Source organism: Pteropus alecto, unplaced genomic scaffold, assembly GCF_000325575.1.
Source record: "Pteropus alecto unplaced genomic scaffold, ASM32557v1 scaffold78, whole genome shotgun sequence".
NCBI classification, from domain to species: Eukaryota; Metazoa; Chordata; class Mammalia; order Chiroptera; family Pteropodidae; genus Pteropus; species Pteropus alecto.
Genome location: NW_006443124.1, coordinates 10432812 through 10448760, shown reverse-complemented (window position 1 = coordinate 10448760; position 15949 = coordinate 10432812). Strand labels below are relative to the sequence as shown.

The 15949-nt window shown below is 44.9% G+C and overlaps 1 protein-coding gene and 1 non-coding gene across 2 annotated transcripts in view; one reads left to right on the top strand and one right to left on the bottom strand.

Annotated features, from left to right (window-relative positions):
• The window catches only part of FSTL4 (follistatin like 4), a 353779-nt gene that overhangs the window by 264123 nt on the left and 73707 nt on the right, over nucleotides 1–15949 (bottom strand). The window lies entirely within an intron of this gene.
• Nucleotides 1008–1126, top strand: LOC112472060. The gene has a single exon (XR_003043502.1). It is a non-coding gene; the product is annotated as a 5S ribosomal RNA (ribosomal RNA).

Genomic DNA, 15949 nt, shown 5'->3' with positions numbered 1-15949 from the left:
TTTATCTCTTTGTCAAGGATTTTAATACATTTATATTCCCCTTGATAGTAGCTGTGAATTTTGGTGTAAAAATGAAATGTTACTGCCTCGGGTAGTGCCATTGCTCTGCCCAGAAAAACAAAACAAAACATTTATGAGACATTCTCGAGCATCGAGAGCTTCTCTTAACGGCTGCAGAGAGGACCCTGCGGTAGCCCCCATGCAGGACACTTTCTTTTGGTGTCTGCTTCGGAACAAAGAAGAAGGCAGAGCTCACATTCACAGCTGGCTCTCTAAAGAAATATCTGCCTGGAGACTCGGAGAGGGAGCGCGAAGCGGGAGGGAGCCCTTCATGGGCAGTTAATGGCACTGCTTCCCATGCAGGCAAACCTTGCCACTTCTGGCTGATTGGGAGGATGGCCAGCCTATGGGAGCAATGGCTGAATTTGGGAACATTGAAAGAAAACTCTAATTTAATTTCAGTTTTGCAAAACTCAAACTAGAAATGGCCAGGACTGGCTGCTCTGCGAGGTCCTTTAAACCCACTTAAGAAGAGGTAAATGGCTTATAATCAGCAAATTCCAAGTAAATGTGCAAATGGGAGCAGTCAAGGCAGCAGCAAACAAGCTGTTGTCTTGAGTGGGTTGGCTGGGCAGGACGCACACTCTGATGCAGGCTGACAAGCTTGGAGTCTCAGCAAGCACTCGGGCCTTGGAAAACTTGGCCAGCCCCGGGCTATCAAGAGCTGTGGGTGAGGCATGCTGAATGGCTGAGGTCCGCTGTACATGGGCACACGCTGGTCCTGAACCCTGGTTCTCTGAGGGAGTGCAAGAGACAAAATCTCCTTCAAGTGGCAAATCACTCTCTTTCCCAGTTCTGGAATACGTTGACTGTCTTCCTGTTGCCAAATGCACATATTCCCAAGGTGGACAGGAAGTACTTGCCAATGGAAGTATCTGCAGTCACAGCAGGATTAGCTCACACTCACGAACACGTAACCTTCACATAGCCATCAATAAAACGCGGGCTCCTAAGGCCATGCCACCATGAATGTGCCCAATCTCATCTGATCTTGGAAGCTAAACAAGGTTGGGCCTGGTTAGTACTTGGATGGGAGACCACCTAGGAATACCAGGTGCTGTAGGCATTAAAAATAAATAAAATAAAGTAAAATAAAAGAAAACAAAACACGGGCTCGTGGGTGAGAGAGAGAGTGAGTGAAGGGTGGGGTAGGGGACTGAGATAGAAGGACAGAGACAGTGAGAGAGGGCGGGGCTGAGGGGTAGAACGGTAGGAGAGAGAGATCATGAGAGAGAGACTGAGAGCAAGAGATTGACAGAGAGACTGACCAAGACAGCAGCGAGTGAGAGACTATGAGAGCATAAGGAAGACCTGAAGAGAGGAGAGCGAGGAGCGGGTAATCGGGGAGAAAAGAAGAGACCAAGAAGGGGCAAGGAAGACAGAACTTGAGAGAGACACGCAGAGACAGAGAGAGACTGAGAGAGACTGAGAGACTGAAGGAGAGGCTAAGAGACGGAGAGGGAGAGAGAGGCTGATTTCTCTAGCAGTGGCAGAAACGGACATCGTTCTCAGCAAGCTTTCTCGCCTCTGCTCTGGTCTTCGGTTTCTTTAAAACGAGCTCAATCATCGACCACGTCTGAAAATGCTTTTGAGGAGATAAGGCGAAGAAAAATGAGTTCCCTATGAAAAATCTATCACTCGACACAAGGTGCTATCACTGGCTTGCACTAAGAAGGCAGAGGCAACCTGGGTGACCCCTCACGGCTGATGGGTGTGCTATGAGAAGAGCCTCCGGCCCCAGCTCCTGGTCCACAGTGAGATGGCTCAGGCCACAGCCAGGAGCAGGAGAGCGACAGCCTTACAAGGGCCGGGGAGCCTTAGAGCTGGAGCTGCCAAGGTGGGTGGAGAGGGGAAGGAGCTTCGGACTACCCTGTCTTCAGTACCACATCCATACTGAAGCTCCACAAAATCACGCAAAGTAACATCATCCACATCTGACCGGTGAGGAGACGGAGGCTCAGGCAGGATAACTCGCTGGAAGTTATGTAGCCAGCAGGAGGAGAATCTGGGGCTTCACATCTGCAGGAGGCCCCTGACTCTGGCCTCCAGAGAAGAGGACTGTAGTTTGTCAGGATTTCTACCCATCTAGACTGCTCTGACAGTGTCTAGGGGTCATGGGTCTGGCCCTGGAACCCAATGCGCCAGTGAACCACAAAGAAGAACTGGCAGAGACTGTTCAGAGCAGGCGGATACCAGGAACAGTCTTGAGTCCTTTTTAAAGCACCGTGTAAGCTCAAGAGGACCCCCGCTGTGGACATTGACCATGTGGGCATGGAAGACGGGGTGGGGGGTGGGGAGCCTGACACAGAATTCTTGGTCTTACTGCCCAAGTCATGCCTTTACATCTGTGCTTAGCACGTGCCACTTCCAGGGTCACCGAGCTCAGGATGATCACACATAGTAAAGGGCAGATGCCTACGACTATGCTGCTGCCTGTTTAGTGTTCTCTTCCTCCTGCGATCTGAGCTGTCACCATCTTTCCTTGCAGATGATGGAGGATGAGCCACTCTGAGGTTAAGCATCACTCATGGGGGGCCCTGGATACATGACCATAAGGTCCTGTTTTGGTGAATTGTTCTGCTAACAGTCTACCTCTGTGACCTCGGATAAGCGACTGCCTCTAAACCTCAGGTCTTCTCTATTAAATATAAAATTTCTAACTTATTGGGTCATGGTGAGAGTGTCCTGACCTGGTGATAAAAACATTTTAGCTCAGTGCCTGGTTGATGGCAAGTTCTCACTCAGGAAAGGTGAGTCAGCCATGGGAAGAGGCTGCTTCCCGCTCTGTGGGTGGTGCAACGTGTGGCAGAGCCCCCACTCACCATCTCTCGGCTGAGACTTCCATAGAGCCTCAGCAAAGGGCTAGCACCTCGGACTGGTTCTGATTTCAGGAGCATCCTGGGAGACCTGGTCTGCCTCCGACCCTGCTGCTGTGGGCCTCGGACTCTCCATCGTTAGGACCTAGTGTGGAGCGTGAGGTCCGAAAACGATGGTCCAGTCCAGCATTATCACTTTATAGATGGGAAGTCTGATGTTCCAGGATGGAAGGGGTCATGCTCCAAAGATAGTTAAGGAACTAGAATCAGACCTCGTCCCACATAACTGTGTTTTACAGGACTGGAAGTATATATACATATATGTATTTCTTAACTGGATTTTTAAATTTTGATTTTGTTGCTAGAATTATTATGTGTCACTATTTTTTTTAAAAAATGCCAGGAGAAATGAAACGATCATTGCGGGAGGCTGTCTTTTTGGTAAGAAACCTATACAGATTGATAATGGAGCATCTCCATCCATGTACAGGGTGGAGATCACGTGTTTATCTCTGAGTGAGAAATGCTATTAAAAATATAGATTGGGAAGAAAACTCCCAAACCATTGTCAATTTTCATTCTTGGGGAAAATGAAAACACTGAAGCAAGAACTTCCTTAGGAGTGTGGGGGTGGGTGCTAGGCTGTGAATGAACTTGGCATGCTTCAGAGGATCCACCTTCACCGTAATCTCATAGACCCCAGGTTGCTCCTCACCTCCCAATGGGGCCCCTCACACCCCTGCCCCCGCCAACTGCTTTTGGACCCCTAACCCTGCTCCTCTGGCATTTGATCTTTTTCTGGAGACTGCCCACGAGAGATTCAGAACCTGGGCCCCTGAAGCTCCTGCTGTAGGACCTGTCCAAACAGCCATCCCACAAGCCCTCAGTGAGCAGAGGGCTGGGGCACTGGGAGCAGCCATGCAATGGTGTTTAATAAGCACAGCCGGTGCCACTGGAAGCTGGATCCCTCCTTCCTAAGACTCCCATCCTGACACAGGTTGCTACCGATCAGGCCAGCAACATCCAGGATACTTAAGAGAAACACCAAGCTCTGGACTTCTGAAATGAAGGGGCAGGCCCTCAGGAGAACTCACCTTCAGCTCACTGCTAAGGAACCTCTACCCAGCCTAGTAGTCTGTGAAAACCTGCTTCCTATTCAGAAACTCTCATCGCACTGAGTGTTGGGACGGGCCAGGTGTGATGCGGAGAGAAGGGGAACCTAACCAAGCTGACGATGTAATCATCGTGTGCACATGCTGTTCATGCCAGGGACTTTCACTGTGACTACGTCAGGTGGCATGAAGTGGGGGCCTCCGATTTCCAAGTGAGGAACACTCGGTGTCTCTGAGTTTCTATCCAGAAGGCTTTATCACCTCAGATGTCAACCATGCCCTCAGGAGAACCTTGGGCTGAGACTCAGAAGACATGCACAAGCTCAGGTACCAATGTGGGTCCTGGAGAGAAACCTTCCCTTGCAGAGCACACACAGCACACTGTGTCTCACCCCGCAAAAGACCCCTATCTATCTCCTCAGCTCTGTGTTGTCCAAGGGGGCTCCCTGTCTCTGCCAGGATGGCTCTGAGTCCCCTCTGGGGGTTGACAAAGGGCAAAGAGCCACTTATCACTGACATTTGAACAGATGCTCATGCACATAAGCCAGGTCACCTATGCTCTGGAAGCAAGTCTCTAGCCTGATTGCTGCAAACAGTGACATCATCTCCTACAGCTCATCCCTTTTGCCAGGAAATGCCCATTTCCATGCTAACTTTGACTGCCAGGAACCAACATCTCATTACAAGTCATCCTCTTCTTTGTCAAATTTGTTTCCCTTTTTAAGCTTTATTTACCTGCCCTGGTTTATGTGTATTTTCTCAAAAGACTCCCCACCCCATCCTTTATGCACGTCACCTCTCATCCTTTTTGCCTCATTCATGTTTTTGTTTGGTCTTATTTTGTTTTGCTTTGCTTTAAAAAAAAAAATCTACATGGTGTCATAAAAAAATGAAGGAAAGACTACAATGAAAGTGTTTTGCTCAGGTATCACAGAGCACCAGTAAGCTGTGTGGCAGAATGATAAACTTATGTACCTCTTAGGCTGTTTTGACCTTCGAATGAATTAAAAATAAGGCACATGGAAATCTTTGGCACATAAGCATTATTATATCAGTCTTGCCAGAATTTGATGAATTTTATTGTTTTCATTAGGAGGCTAGATTTTGGTATTGTTGATCATCACTATTGTTTATTTTCTATTAATTTTTGCTCTTTATTATTTTCAAATTCTTGAGTTGACTCTTGGCCCTTTGATTTTCAACTTTTCTAATTTTCTAACATTATAGTCATTGAAGGCTATGATTTTCCCTCCAAGTATCACATTAGCAGCATCCTATGTACTTTGACATATAATGAATCCATTATTGTTCAGTTTTAAATATTCAGTAATTTTCATTATGACCTCTCCTTTGACCTTTGAATTTAGAAGTATATTTTTAAGTTTCTAAATGTATGAATTTGCAGTGGGCTTTTTGTTATTGATTTATAATTTTATTGCACATTGGTAAAAGACTATATAGTCTATCAATTACTTAGTATTTGTTGGAGTTTTTGTGGCCTAGAATATGGTTAATTTTAGTAATTGTATGTGTAAAAGATGTATACTAGGTGCACAGTGTTACATACAGTGATTGGATTAAGCTTATTAATTATAATGTTCAAATATCTAATTTTTAATGATTTTGCTTGCTTGATTTTGTGAAACATATTTTAAAATATCCCAATATGATGGTGAATTTGACAATTTTCTCCTGTAAATCTCTAGGCTTTGCTTTATGTATATTTAGTATCTATATTGAGTGCATATAGGTTCATAATTGTTATGTCAGTTATGTCTTCCCAGTGAATTGTTTCAGTCTTCAGTGTACAATAAATCCAATAATGTGTCTGTATCTTAATGCATACTTGATTTTAATGCTACTGCAAAGCATTTTTTTCTTTTAGTATGTGTTAGTATACATTTTTCTTTGAATTTCATTTTAAATTTTGTGTCATTGTATTTGGACCTGACTTTTATAAATAGCACAACTCTAGAGTTTAAAATTTCACTCTGAGAATTGCTGGTGACTAACAGATGAGTCCAATCCCAAAGTAATTATTACCGATACATCATACATTTTTTGCCGTCTTATTTTATTCTTATTTATGTATTATTGTTTTTATTACTTTATATTATACTTTTACTTTGCTTGATTTTTTTTCTATTTTCTTGCTTTCTATTGAATGGGTTTAGTGCTATTTGTCCAACTCCTCCCTTTCTATTCTTCTGTGTTAGAAGTTATACTCTGTATCTATTCTTTTATAGGTTGCCCTTAAATTTTTAATATCCATTTTGACTTATATATTATTAGGGCCTGTTATCTTCTCAAACAATACAAAATCATAAAATGCTTTACAACTGGTCATCATTATTACCTAACATCTCATATTTAAATACTCTAAAACTAGTCATCCTATTATTGCTATTTTTCTATAGTCAATGCTTACTTATATCCACCCATGTGTTTGTCTATTAGCTTTTCTCACTAGTAATTTTTGTATTCCATTATTATCTTCCGGGTTCAATTTGCTTTCTACTAAAATATATATTCTTTTTTTTTTCCTTTTTTCTTTTTACTGCAAAAAGCTTTATTGTTTCAATTTGGTCCAAAGCATGAGAGAGGGCTCCAGAGTGGTTAGAAGGCTGCCTGGTGATTGAAGGGAGAGGCTCAGGCACAAGGCCAACACCACAGGGATGCAGAGGGGCCCCTCAAAAGCCTGTAGGGCCTGGAAGAGGTTGCCGCTGCCATGCTGGTTTTGCATCTTTATGTGATGCTCAGCACCCTCGTGTTTCTCCTTGGCCAACTTGTGGGAGAAGTGGCCCATGCCTTCCAGAGTCACATTGTCACAGTTGAAATAGAAGCCCAGAGAGAGGTAGATGTAGGAGGCCTGCAGATGCAGGTTGACCAAGTGGTCGTCTGTGGCCTCTATCTTGGTGGAATAATTCTGACAGATTTGAGAGCTCATGGTTGTTCAGCAATGAGTTAAGCTCAAAAAAATGGTGTTGGCTGGTCTCCGAGGCCAAAGATGGTTGAGAAAGTTCTGAAAAGAGGTTGGAAGGTGGTCAGAAGCTGGAAGAAGGGGTTTCCTTGGGTCTATTCTGTCCAAACACTGTTGAAGCAAGAGACATATTGGAGGGGCTGCTGAGGGCACTGCCTAAAGTAGTAGCTCTTTCAGAGATGGTCTGTGAATGGTAACTTCTTGAATGTCTGTCAGGAAGTATCTTTGCCCTCACTCTTGAAAAGAATTCTAAGCTATTTTTCCTCATATTTTGACAAAATTATTTGATTGCCTTCTGGACTCCACTTTTGCAGATGAAAGTTTTGCAATCAGTAATTGTTCTTTTGCAGTTAATCTTTTTTTTTTTTTGTCATTTTGATTGCTTTTTATCTTTGATATTCTGCAGTTCACTGTGAAATAATTTGTATTTATTCCGTTCGGGACTTGGCGTGCTTCTTCAGCCTGAGAATTTATATCTCCCTTTAATTCTGAGAAATTCTTAGCGATTATTACCTCCAACGTTTCCTCTCTGCCATTTCCTCTATATTTTCCTTATTGACCTCCCTATTCTTTCTTCAAAAATCTTAATATCTTTTAACAATAGCTCAACAATATCTTAATATTTTTCTCTCAATATCTGTTTTATATTTTCCATCTTTGTGTTGCTCTGCGTTGTTTTCAGGATAATTTCCCCAGAGCTATCTTCTAGTTCAACAATTCTCTTTTCAGCTATGTCTAATAGGCTTTTTAACCCATCCATTGAGTTATCTATTGTAATAACTTTAATTTCGAGAAATTCTACTTCTTCAAATTTACCTGTGTTTTTTTCTCTATAATTCTTTCTTTACAATTCTCCCCTCTCTTTTAACTATGTTAATCATTTCAAACATGAATTTTTAATGGTCACTTTTATGTTGCTTTATTACCTGAAGATTCTGGAGGACTTAACCCTCCTGCGTGCTGAGTCTGTTAACTCTTCCTCCTGGCAAATAACTTTCTTATAATCTGCAATTTTATATTTTAGGCTTTACTTTTCTCTTTCTCATGGGCATCCCATATATTCTGGTATGAAGGTATTTATTTGAAATGGATTTACATGTATTTCTTCTAGGATCCCTAGTGGTTTTACTGATTTGAGACTTATCTTCAAGTTAATTTCTAGGTTCAGAATTTCAACACCATATAAGTAGTGTAAATTCAGACTTTGACACAAATGTGTGGAGCAAACTCCAGCAGATCAAGGTTTAGTTCCCCAGATTTAGGCCTATGTTGGGGCCTGCTGGTATGGTGCAGGCCCAGCCCACACTTGCTGTCCTGCATAGGTGTTAAAGCCCTTGCTACAAACCCTGAATCTGATACTGCCCCCTCAAACTGCAGGGTGCCATGGCATTGGCTTGCTCGCTAATGAGTACCTTTGAGAGTTCTTTGTTCATTTAGAGCACCTAGGAAATCTCCTTACCTTCGGGTTCAAACATATATTTAGAAAGTAAGCAAAAAAAATAAACTTTTTTTCTAGTGATATTTTATCTGACGTTTATATTTGGAGTGGGGAGAGAGGAGGGGTCTGGTGTCAACTCAGATCATCCTCCTATAGGAAGTTAAATCTTCCAGCCTCTTGCCTCAATATTTGTTTTCTTCTGAGGTAAAAACCAGCCTGCAGCCAATTGTTGCTTCAAACTCCACAAAGTTAAAAGAAAACTCCAATAGTGAAGCACAGAGCTCTAGCATGTGTAATAAGAATAACAGACCTACTGTGTGCCAGACACTGTTCTAAGCACTGTAGCCATACTTAGACATTTGATCTATATGATAGCCCTTCGAGGTAGGTAATATTATCCATTTTATAGTTAAGGAAACTAAGAACAGAGAGCTCAAACATATGTAGCAGCTATGTGATTAAGAATGCCTGAACAACAGCAGAAAGAGGAAGAAAGGAAGGTATTTTCACTTCCTTAGAGTTGCGATGATGGAGGATTTCTTATGTGATGGTCTCACAACTTTTATCTGCCACTGAGGCCTTAATGCTGGCCTATCCTGCCTAAGATGATATTTGTGGTGATGTCTTTTTCACATTATGTTATTTAAACGTGTAATTTAATTTCCTTGAAAGCTTTCCAAGTCTGACATCACACAGGAGTGAGTTCACTGAATCACTGGTGCCATCACTAATGTCCCAGGAACATCGGCACACACGGAATCTCACGGTTGAAATATATTTGCAGACATTTTCGGATGCCCTGCCAGCATAGAATACACTGAGAAGTAGTAGTTTTTGAAGATAAAAAATGTTCAACAACCACATCCTTAGACCTCGTGGGATTCCTAGCATAGATTTTGATCAGCTGAGTCTGAAATTCAAGGGGCTGAAACATATCTGAAAACTCTGAAATCCTGATGTCACTTTGAAGAGCAGGGTCTGGTTTACATACACATTCATCTCCTTTACAACAATTCAAAGAAGGAGGCCTGAGGCCTGTGCCCTGGAAAAACCTGCCGGTGCCACCCTCTCACGAACAGACCCCAGCAGAGAGAGGCACAGGCTCATGTGCCAAGGCAGCCTATGCAAATGCTTTGATCAATCTGCAAAGCGAACAGTTCTTTTAAGCTGCAGGTTACTTTTATTAAATATTTTGTCTAGTGAGGCTCTAAACAACTGTCTGCATTCTGAGGAAGAAAGCCAAGCATACCTGTGTTGAGCAAACAAAGCAGGCAGGATGGTTCCTGCCTTGGCACATAGTATCTTGATGGAAAGAAGTCCAGGAATGAGCATCCAGAATCATTTATGAGGAGGATCAGCACAAATGCTGGCTTGCTCGCAAACCGGCCGGGACTGGGAGACACAGCAGGTATGAGAGATGGGACGCACATGCTGGGACTTGCCCAGGTCCCTCTGGGGACGGGTCAGACTGCCTGGGGGAAGGTTCTGAGCTTCCAGAGAAGCTCAGTGGCTGGTTCCAGACAATCCACTGGGACTGCTGATGAAAGAGCAAGGATGTCAGGTGTGGTGGTCGCACCTGGAAGGCAGTTGCCCATATCAGTGAGGGAATATCAATCCTGAGAGTAAGTGCTACAAGCCACACAGTGAAACTGGCCCATTTGTGGATATCTCTAAGGGATGAACAAATAATCCAAGTAACTGAGCTTAAGACCATTACATGGTGAAAACTGTTTCCTTCTATGCATCATCATTTTGGACGGCGTCCCTTCCCTAGGGTATGACACATTCTCAGCCCTTTTACAAAGAGAGAACTGAACAGCGCTTTTTGAAAAAGTCAGAGTTTTACTAACCCAGAGCACGGATAAATCCCGGGGACAGAAAATTTTCTCAAACATTACTTGACTAGAGAAAGAGATGAAGGAATGTGGGATGAACTCCAGTGGTAGTCTGGAAGCTCCAAGGAGGAGGGATTGGGGTGGTAGTCGCTTTGAGAGGGGCACCTGAGGATTCATCTTGAAACCTCACGCGCACAGCACACCCACTGCTCTAACTCAGAGTATGTATTTTTGAAGGAGGTGCTGGAGAATATTGTGGGAGAGCTGCGGCTCCCTCTCCCCAGCCACCCTGCAGTACCACCAGTGAGTAGGTTGGGTGCCATGCCTGAAGACAGACCCAAGTCGCAGACAAGCCCAATGCACAGACCACTCAGTTTGGGTTCTGCAGAAGTACCTTCTGGGTAAATTCTTTCATGCAAATCTCTTTCTTGAGTTTTCGTTAAATCCTGGCTTTCTTGGGAGCATCTTCTATTTTAAAAAAATATAACATACAATTTTATAACCATGTTCTATTCTGCCTTCCATTTAAAGAGCAAGGGGAAAAATCAGCGGGCAGAACAGGCAGACACGGGGACTCCTCCAGGAGCAACAAGTTCATGCATCCTGGTCTGAGTCAATTCCAAGTTTATCAGAGATGTCGGATGTCAATGCATTGTGGACTCCAGCCCCCCAGTGCCAGGTCAGGGCTATCAGGTCAGGCACCATGGGTGTGTGGGTGACATGCAGATGCTGGATCTGATAGAGATGTAGTATGCCTTTTCCTTGGATCAAGGGGATGTGTCCCCCACAACTGGATGACAGAGAAAGAGGCCTGATGAATGGGGATAAAGAACAGCCCTCAGGACTTCCTAGACTCTCAGACTGGTGGACGAAGCTGAGGTTTCTGCCCCTACCCCTCAGGCAAACAACAATAACAATAGTGTCAGCAGTCACAGCGACCATTTACTGAGTGTCCACTATGAGTCAAGCGGTATTCTAAGGGCTTCTGATTTCCACAAACCCTCTGTGAGGTAGGCTTTATTACATTCATCTTATAGGAGAAGAAACTCAAGAAAAGTAACCATCTCAAGGTCACGTAGCTAAAGTGGCAGAATCAGGATTGGAACTCAGATTTGACGGAGTCTTGAGCTCTCGGCCCTGGTCCCTCTGGGGACAGCTCCTCTGTGGTGGGGAAGGGGAGGTCTTGGATAATTCTGAACCAATTACCTCAGAGCTGGGCTCTGTGGCAGTGCTTGCAAAGCCTGAGACCAGGGATAGAGATTTCCATTTTTTCTGTCCATACGTGTCTTCCTTGTTTGGAGGAAATGCCTACAGCATCACCCCACAAAGATGTCTGACAGGGAATACAGGAACTTCTCAAATCCCAGAAGCCCAGCATGTTCTCAACACCAACAAATCACACACACACACACACACACACACACACACACACACACACACACGCATACACACGCACAGAGTAGTGTGGCAGAGCATTGACCAGTTGGGATGGATCCCAGCCACAATGCTCAGTTCAGCCAAATGGGTGCAGACTAGCTAAATGTCAGTCCTTCTCACGGCCACGTTTTAAAAACCACACACGGGAGTTCAGCTAAGCAGCTCTCATCATATCACTGTCTAACCTGGTCCTAACCTGGCTGGCTTAAAGCTAGGAAAACAGCTCTGAGAGTAATCAGAGGCCGAGTCTTTGCTGACCCCTCCGAGACATCTGACCATTTGATAAGAGCCTTCTCATGGTTATACACATTGCTGGGTCCTGAAAGGTCCTGGGAGCGTGAAAGGACTCCCTCAGTAACACAGGTGGAAGACGCATTTTGTCGTGGAACCAGGCAAAGGCCAGCCTTCCTTGGTCAGGGCTACAGGGCTGAGTCTCCAGGAAAGGCTTGCGTAAATTGCAATTGCCAACTGCTTCCCCAAATTCAAACTCTGGAATGAGATAACCTCCCAGGGTTTCACCGTGGCTTAAGTTTGTCTATTCATAACAGTGACAACTTATATTTGCTTCACTGAAGCACACCCTTATATGATTTTCAATTCCTTCTGTGACTGAGCAGGGGCTCAACTGATTAATCCCGTGTTGGGGATTCGGGGCCTGTGACATGCTGCTGAAGCCATCCTACCTCACGCCTCCTTCTCATCCCTTTGAAGTCCTCTAGGCAGCAACGATCCGTACCCATCCCCCGCTCCCACAGCACATATTTTAGCTTGATTATGAGATCCTGGAAAGAAAGGCAGGACCTAAATTCTGCCTTCTCGTGTTTTATTTGACATACATTTGTTCCATCAGCCAATATGCATTTAGTGCCCACTCAGTGCAAGTCTTATCTTTACAACTAGCCCACAGGGGCCATGCACCATGCTGCGTGTTCCTTTTTATCACCACCTCTCACGGGCCAGCCAGAGCCTGGGGATGGAAAGGGTGCTTCAGAAAATTCTAGAGTGTTGAATAAGTATGTGCTCTGCTCCAGCACTAGAGAGGGAGTCCCAAAGTTAAAGGGTCTTTTATCTCATTGGTCTAGCTCTCCAGCCCCCTTCTTCCTCCCCTCCACTTTCACGCTTTCACTTTTATGAACTCATGTGACCTTCCCAGTGTCCCTGCAAGAGAAGGTGAGCCCTCACTTTACAGTGTTCATGGCAGTTGGCTGACTTGTCCTCGCTTTATGTATCAGTGAGCCTCGGAGTTGACACTATGGCTCACTCTTACTGAGCCCCGGGCTAAGGCTTCTCACACTACACGACTCTGCCGTTGAGCAAAGGAATAACGAGACCAAGGTGGTAAGTTCAATTCCCTCCTCAGAGGAAGCCCTTTTCAACCTGTCTTCACAGAATGACTCAAAAGGCAAAGCTTTGATCCTAAAGGGTCCAGCGGGAGCATACATGTCTGGAACTTTGCCTCAGCAGCAAGAAGGCCCAGCCTCCTGATTCTGGAGGTGTTGTGTCATCTTGGGGTGCAAAGATCAGCACACAGACACACAAAATAATAAAGGTGTTAATTTTCTAAGCTTGAACCCTGAGGCAAAATAGCCATGTATAAAAAAATCAAACTGATGAACATATTAACCTTTCAGGATATAAAAGCTGATACAATAACCAAATCCATTTCCATAAAGGATTTCCTAAAGACTAATTCTCCTCTCTAACCTTTCTAGATCGAGTAGAGGATCATATGATAACATAATTAAATTCTCCAAAAGAAATTGCCCAGAGAGAACAAACTGGACAAAATGGAGGGAAGGCATTCAGCCTTCAACATTCCTGTAAAACATAGGTACAGACAAGACTCCTGTTTGCCTAATAAAAATCTGTGCTTTAACTTTCGAATTTGCTTGGCCTCTAGAGGAGGGGGAGATAAAAGGGAGACTCTAAGTGCTGTGTAATTTTGGCCATCACTCACAGCGGGAAACGAGCTCCTGGGAAGATGAAAAGACAGGGCAGACGGCAAACAGGTGGGCGCAGGGATGTCTGCAGTCTGCACACGGGCACCTCCGAGCGAGCCGCAGGGGGGTGTGGGGGGTAGCTGGTAAAAGGACAACATCCTCCAACCAAAACCAAGCAAGGGAGATAGGGAGCAATTTGTTACATGCTTCACAGTCTTAAGAGAAAAAAAAAAACAAAACACAAGAGCTAACATTCCTTTGCTGGTGCCAGGCGCACAAACTTGGTCATGTTTGAAGGATGGGAGAGTTCCTTCCTATTGCCGTGTCTTGTACCAATCGGCAGTGGCAGTGAGCTTCTACTGAGCCAGGCCCTTGGGGAAGAGGGCAGAGTATGGCCCATGAGACAGTTCTCTTTGGTGGGCAGATGATATGTTCAAAATTTGAGGAGGGAGACTGAGGTGTGAACTGAGACAACCCGAGAAGGAGCCCTGGATGGCATGAGATCTATTTTTAGGTTAGTCAGCAAATGAGACAATTCCTTAAAGGCCATCTTTGGAGACTGTTAGGTAGAATTCTGAAAGTACACCCCACTTCCCAAATAGTCTATGCCCTAACCTCTGGAACCCATCAATATGATGCCATATCATTTCTGTGGTTATGTTGCTATGCTACATGGCACAGCTATGGGTTGAGTTGTGTCCCTCAAAAAGATACACTGAAGTCCTAAACCCTGGTATCGGGGAAGTAAACAAGGACTTTGGAAACAAAGATGCTGCAGATGTAATTGATTTAAGATGGAGGCTTTCGGCTGGGTCCTAATCCAGCATAACTGGTATCCTTATAAGAAGTGGGGAATTTGGACACGGACACACGGAGAGGAGGTTACAGACCCAGAGGGAGACAGTCATGTGAAGATGGGGGCAGATGCGGGCGCGGTGCTGCCACAAGCCAAGGAACGCCTGGGGCTTCCAGTAGCTGAAAGAGGCAAGGGAGGGTCGTCTCCTAGAGGCTTTGGCGGGGAGAAGGACCCTGCTGACTCCTTGATTCGGGACTTCAAGCCTCCAGAACTGTGAGACAACAAATTTCCAATGTTTTAAGCCACCCAGTTTCTGGTACTTCGTAACAGTGGCCCTAAGAACAGAACAGTTAACCTTAAGGTGGGGAGGTTACTGAGGTGAGACTGATCTAATGACATGAGCCCTTAAAGGCAAAGAGTAGTCTATGGCTGATGGCATAGAAGCCAGAGACATGTGAAGTGTGAGAAGTACTCAATGATCTGCTGCTGAGCTGAAGATGTAGGGGCCGTGAGAGAGGTGGCATGTTGTCTCCAGAAGCAGAGGGGTCCCTGGCTCATAGCCTACACAAAAATGGGAACCTCAGCCCCACTTTTGCAAGGAACTGAATTCTGCCGACCTAAAAGATCTTGAAATTGGATTTTTGGTCCCCAGCCTCCAGACAAAAGCCCAGCCAGGTCAACACCTTGACCTTGGCCTGTGAGACTCTCGACACAGAACCCAGCTTAGCCCACTTGGACTCCTGAAGTACAGAAACCTTGAGATAATACATTCATGTTGTTTTAAGGTGCTAAGTGTGTGGTGGTTTGTTATAGCAGCAATAGAAAACCAATACAGAGACAGGAAGTCCACTATCTCAACATGTCACTTGGTCACACCCTCTTTAGAACACAGGGCTGGTAATTTAGAGACAAACTGATCACAGATAACTCTCCTTCTCAAATTCAAATGGAAATAACTCAGAAAATTGAAAGAGAAATAAAGACAGAGGTTGGTTATAAACAGTAGTGTGCTGGTAAATGTTTAACAGCCGGCTCTCCAGGAAGGGGAAAAAAAAAGTCCTTGATTTGTAGCATTTGCCAATTTCCATGGTGTGAATGGTTCTATAATGGCCAATTTCAAACCACTGGCTCACAAAATTGCTGAAAATTGAACGAAAGCTCTCACGAACCAGTACGAGTTGGTTTCGGCGAACAGCTGGAGTCCCAAAGCAGAATGAGAAGTTGCCTTGAAGGGCTGCGGACAGGCCTGGCCTGAAGGAGCTGAGGAGGCCCAGCCGCAGTGCACCCACCCCCCATGGACAAGCTCGAAGGCGCTGGCCTTCTCTTCAGATTTTACCCTTGTGTCCCAGACAACTTTAGCCACTCAGGGCTTCTTCTGCCGCCCACATGCACTGACTCCCGAATCTTTCTCTTCAGCCCGGGGCCCTCTGTTGCATTCCAGTCCGACCTAGCCAACGGCCACGTCTCCTCCCCACAGGCCCATCCAGCTTGACATGGTGAACCGAGTCCATTACCTACTCCCAAAGTCCTGGTTC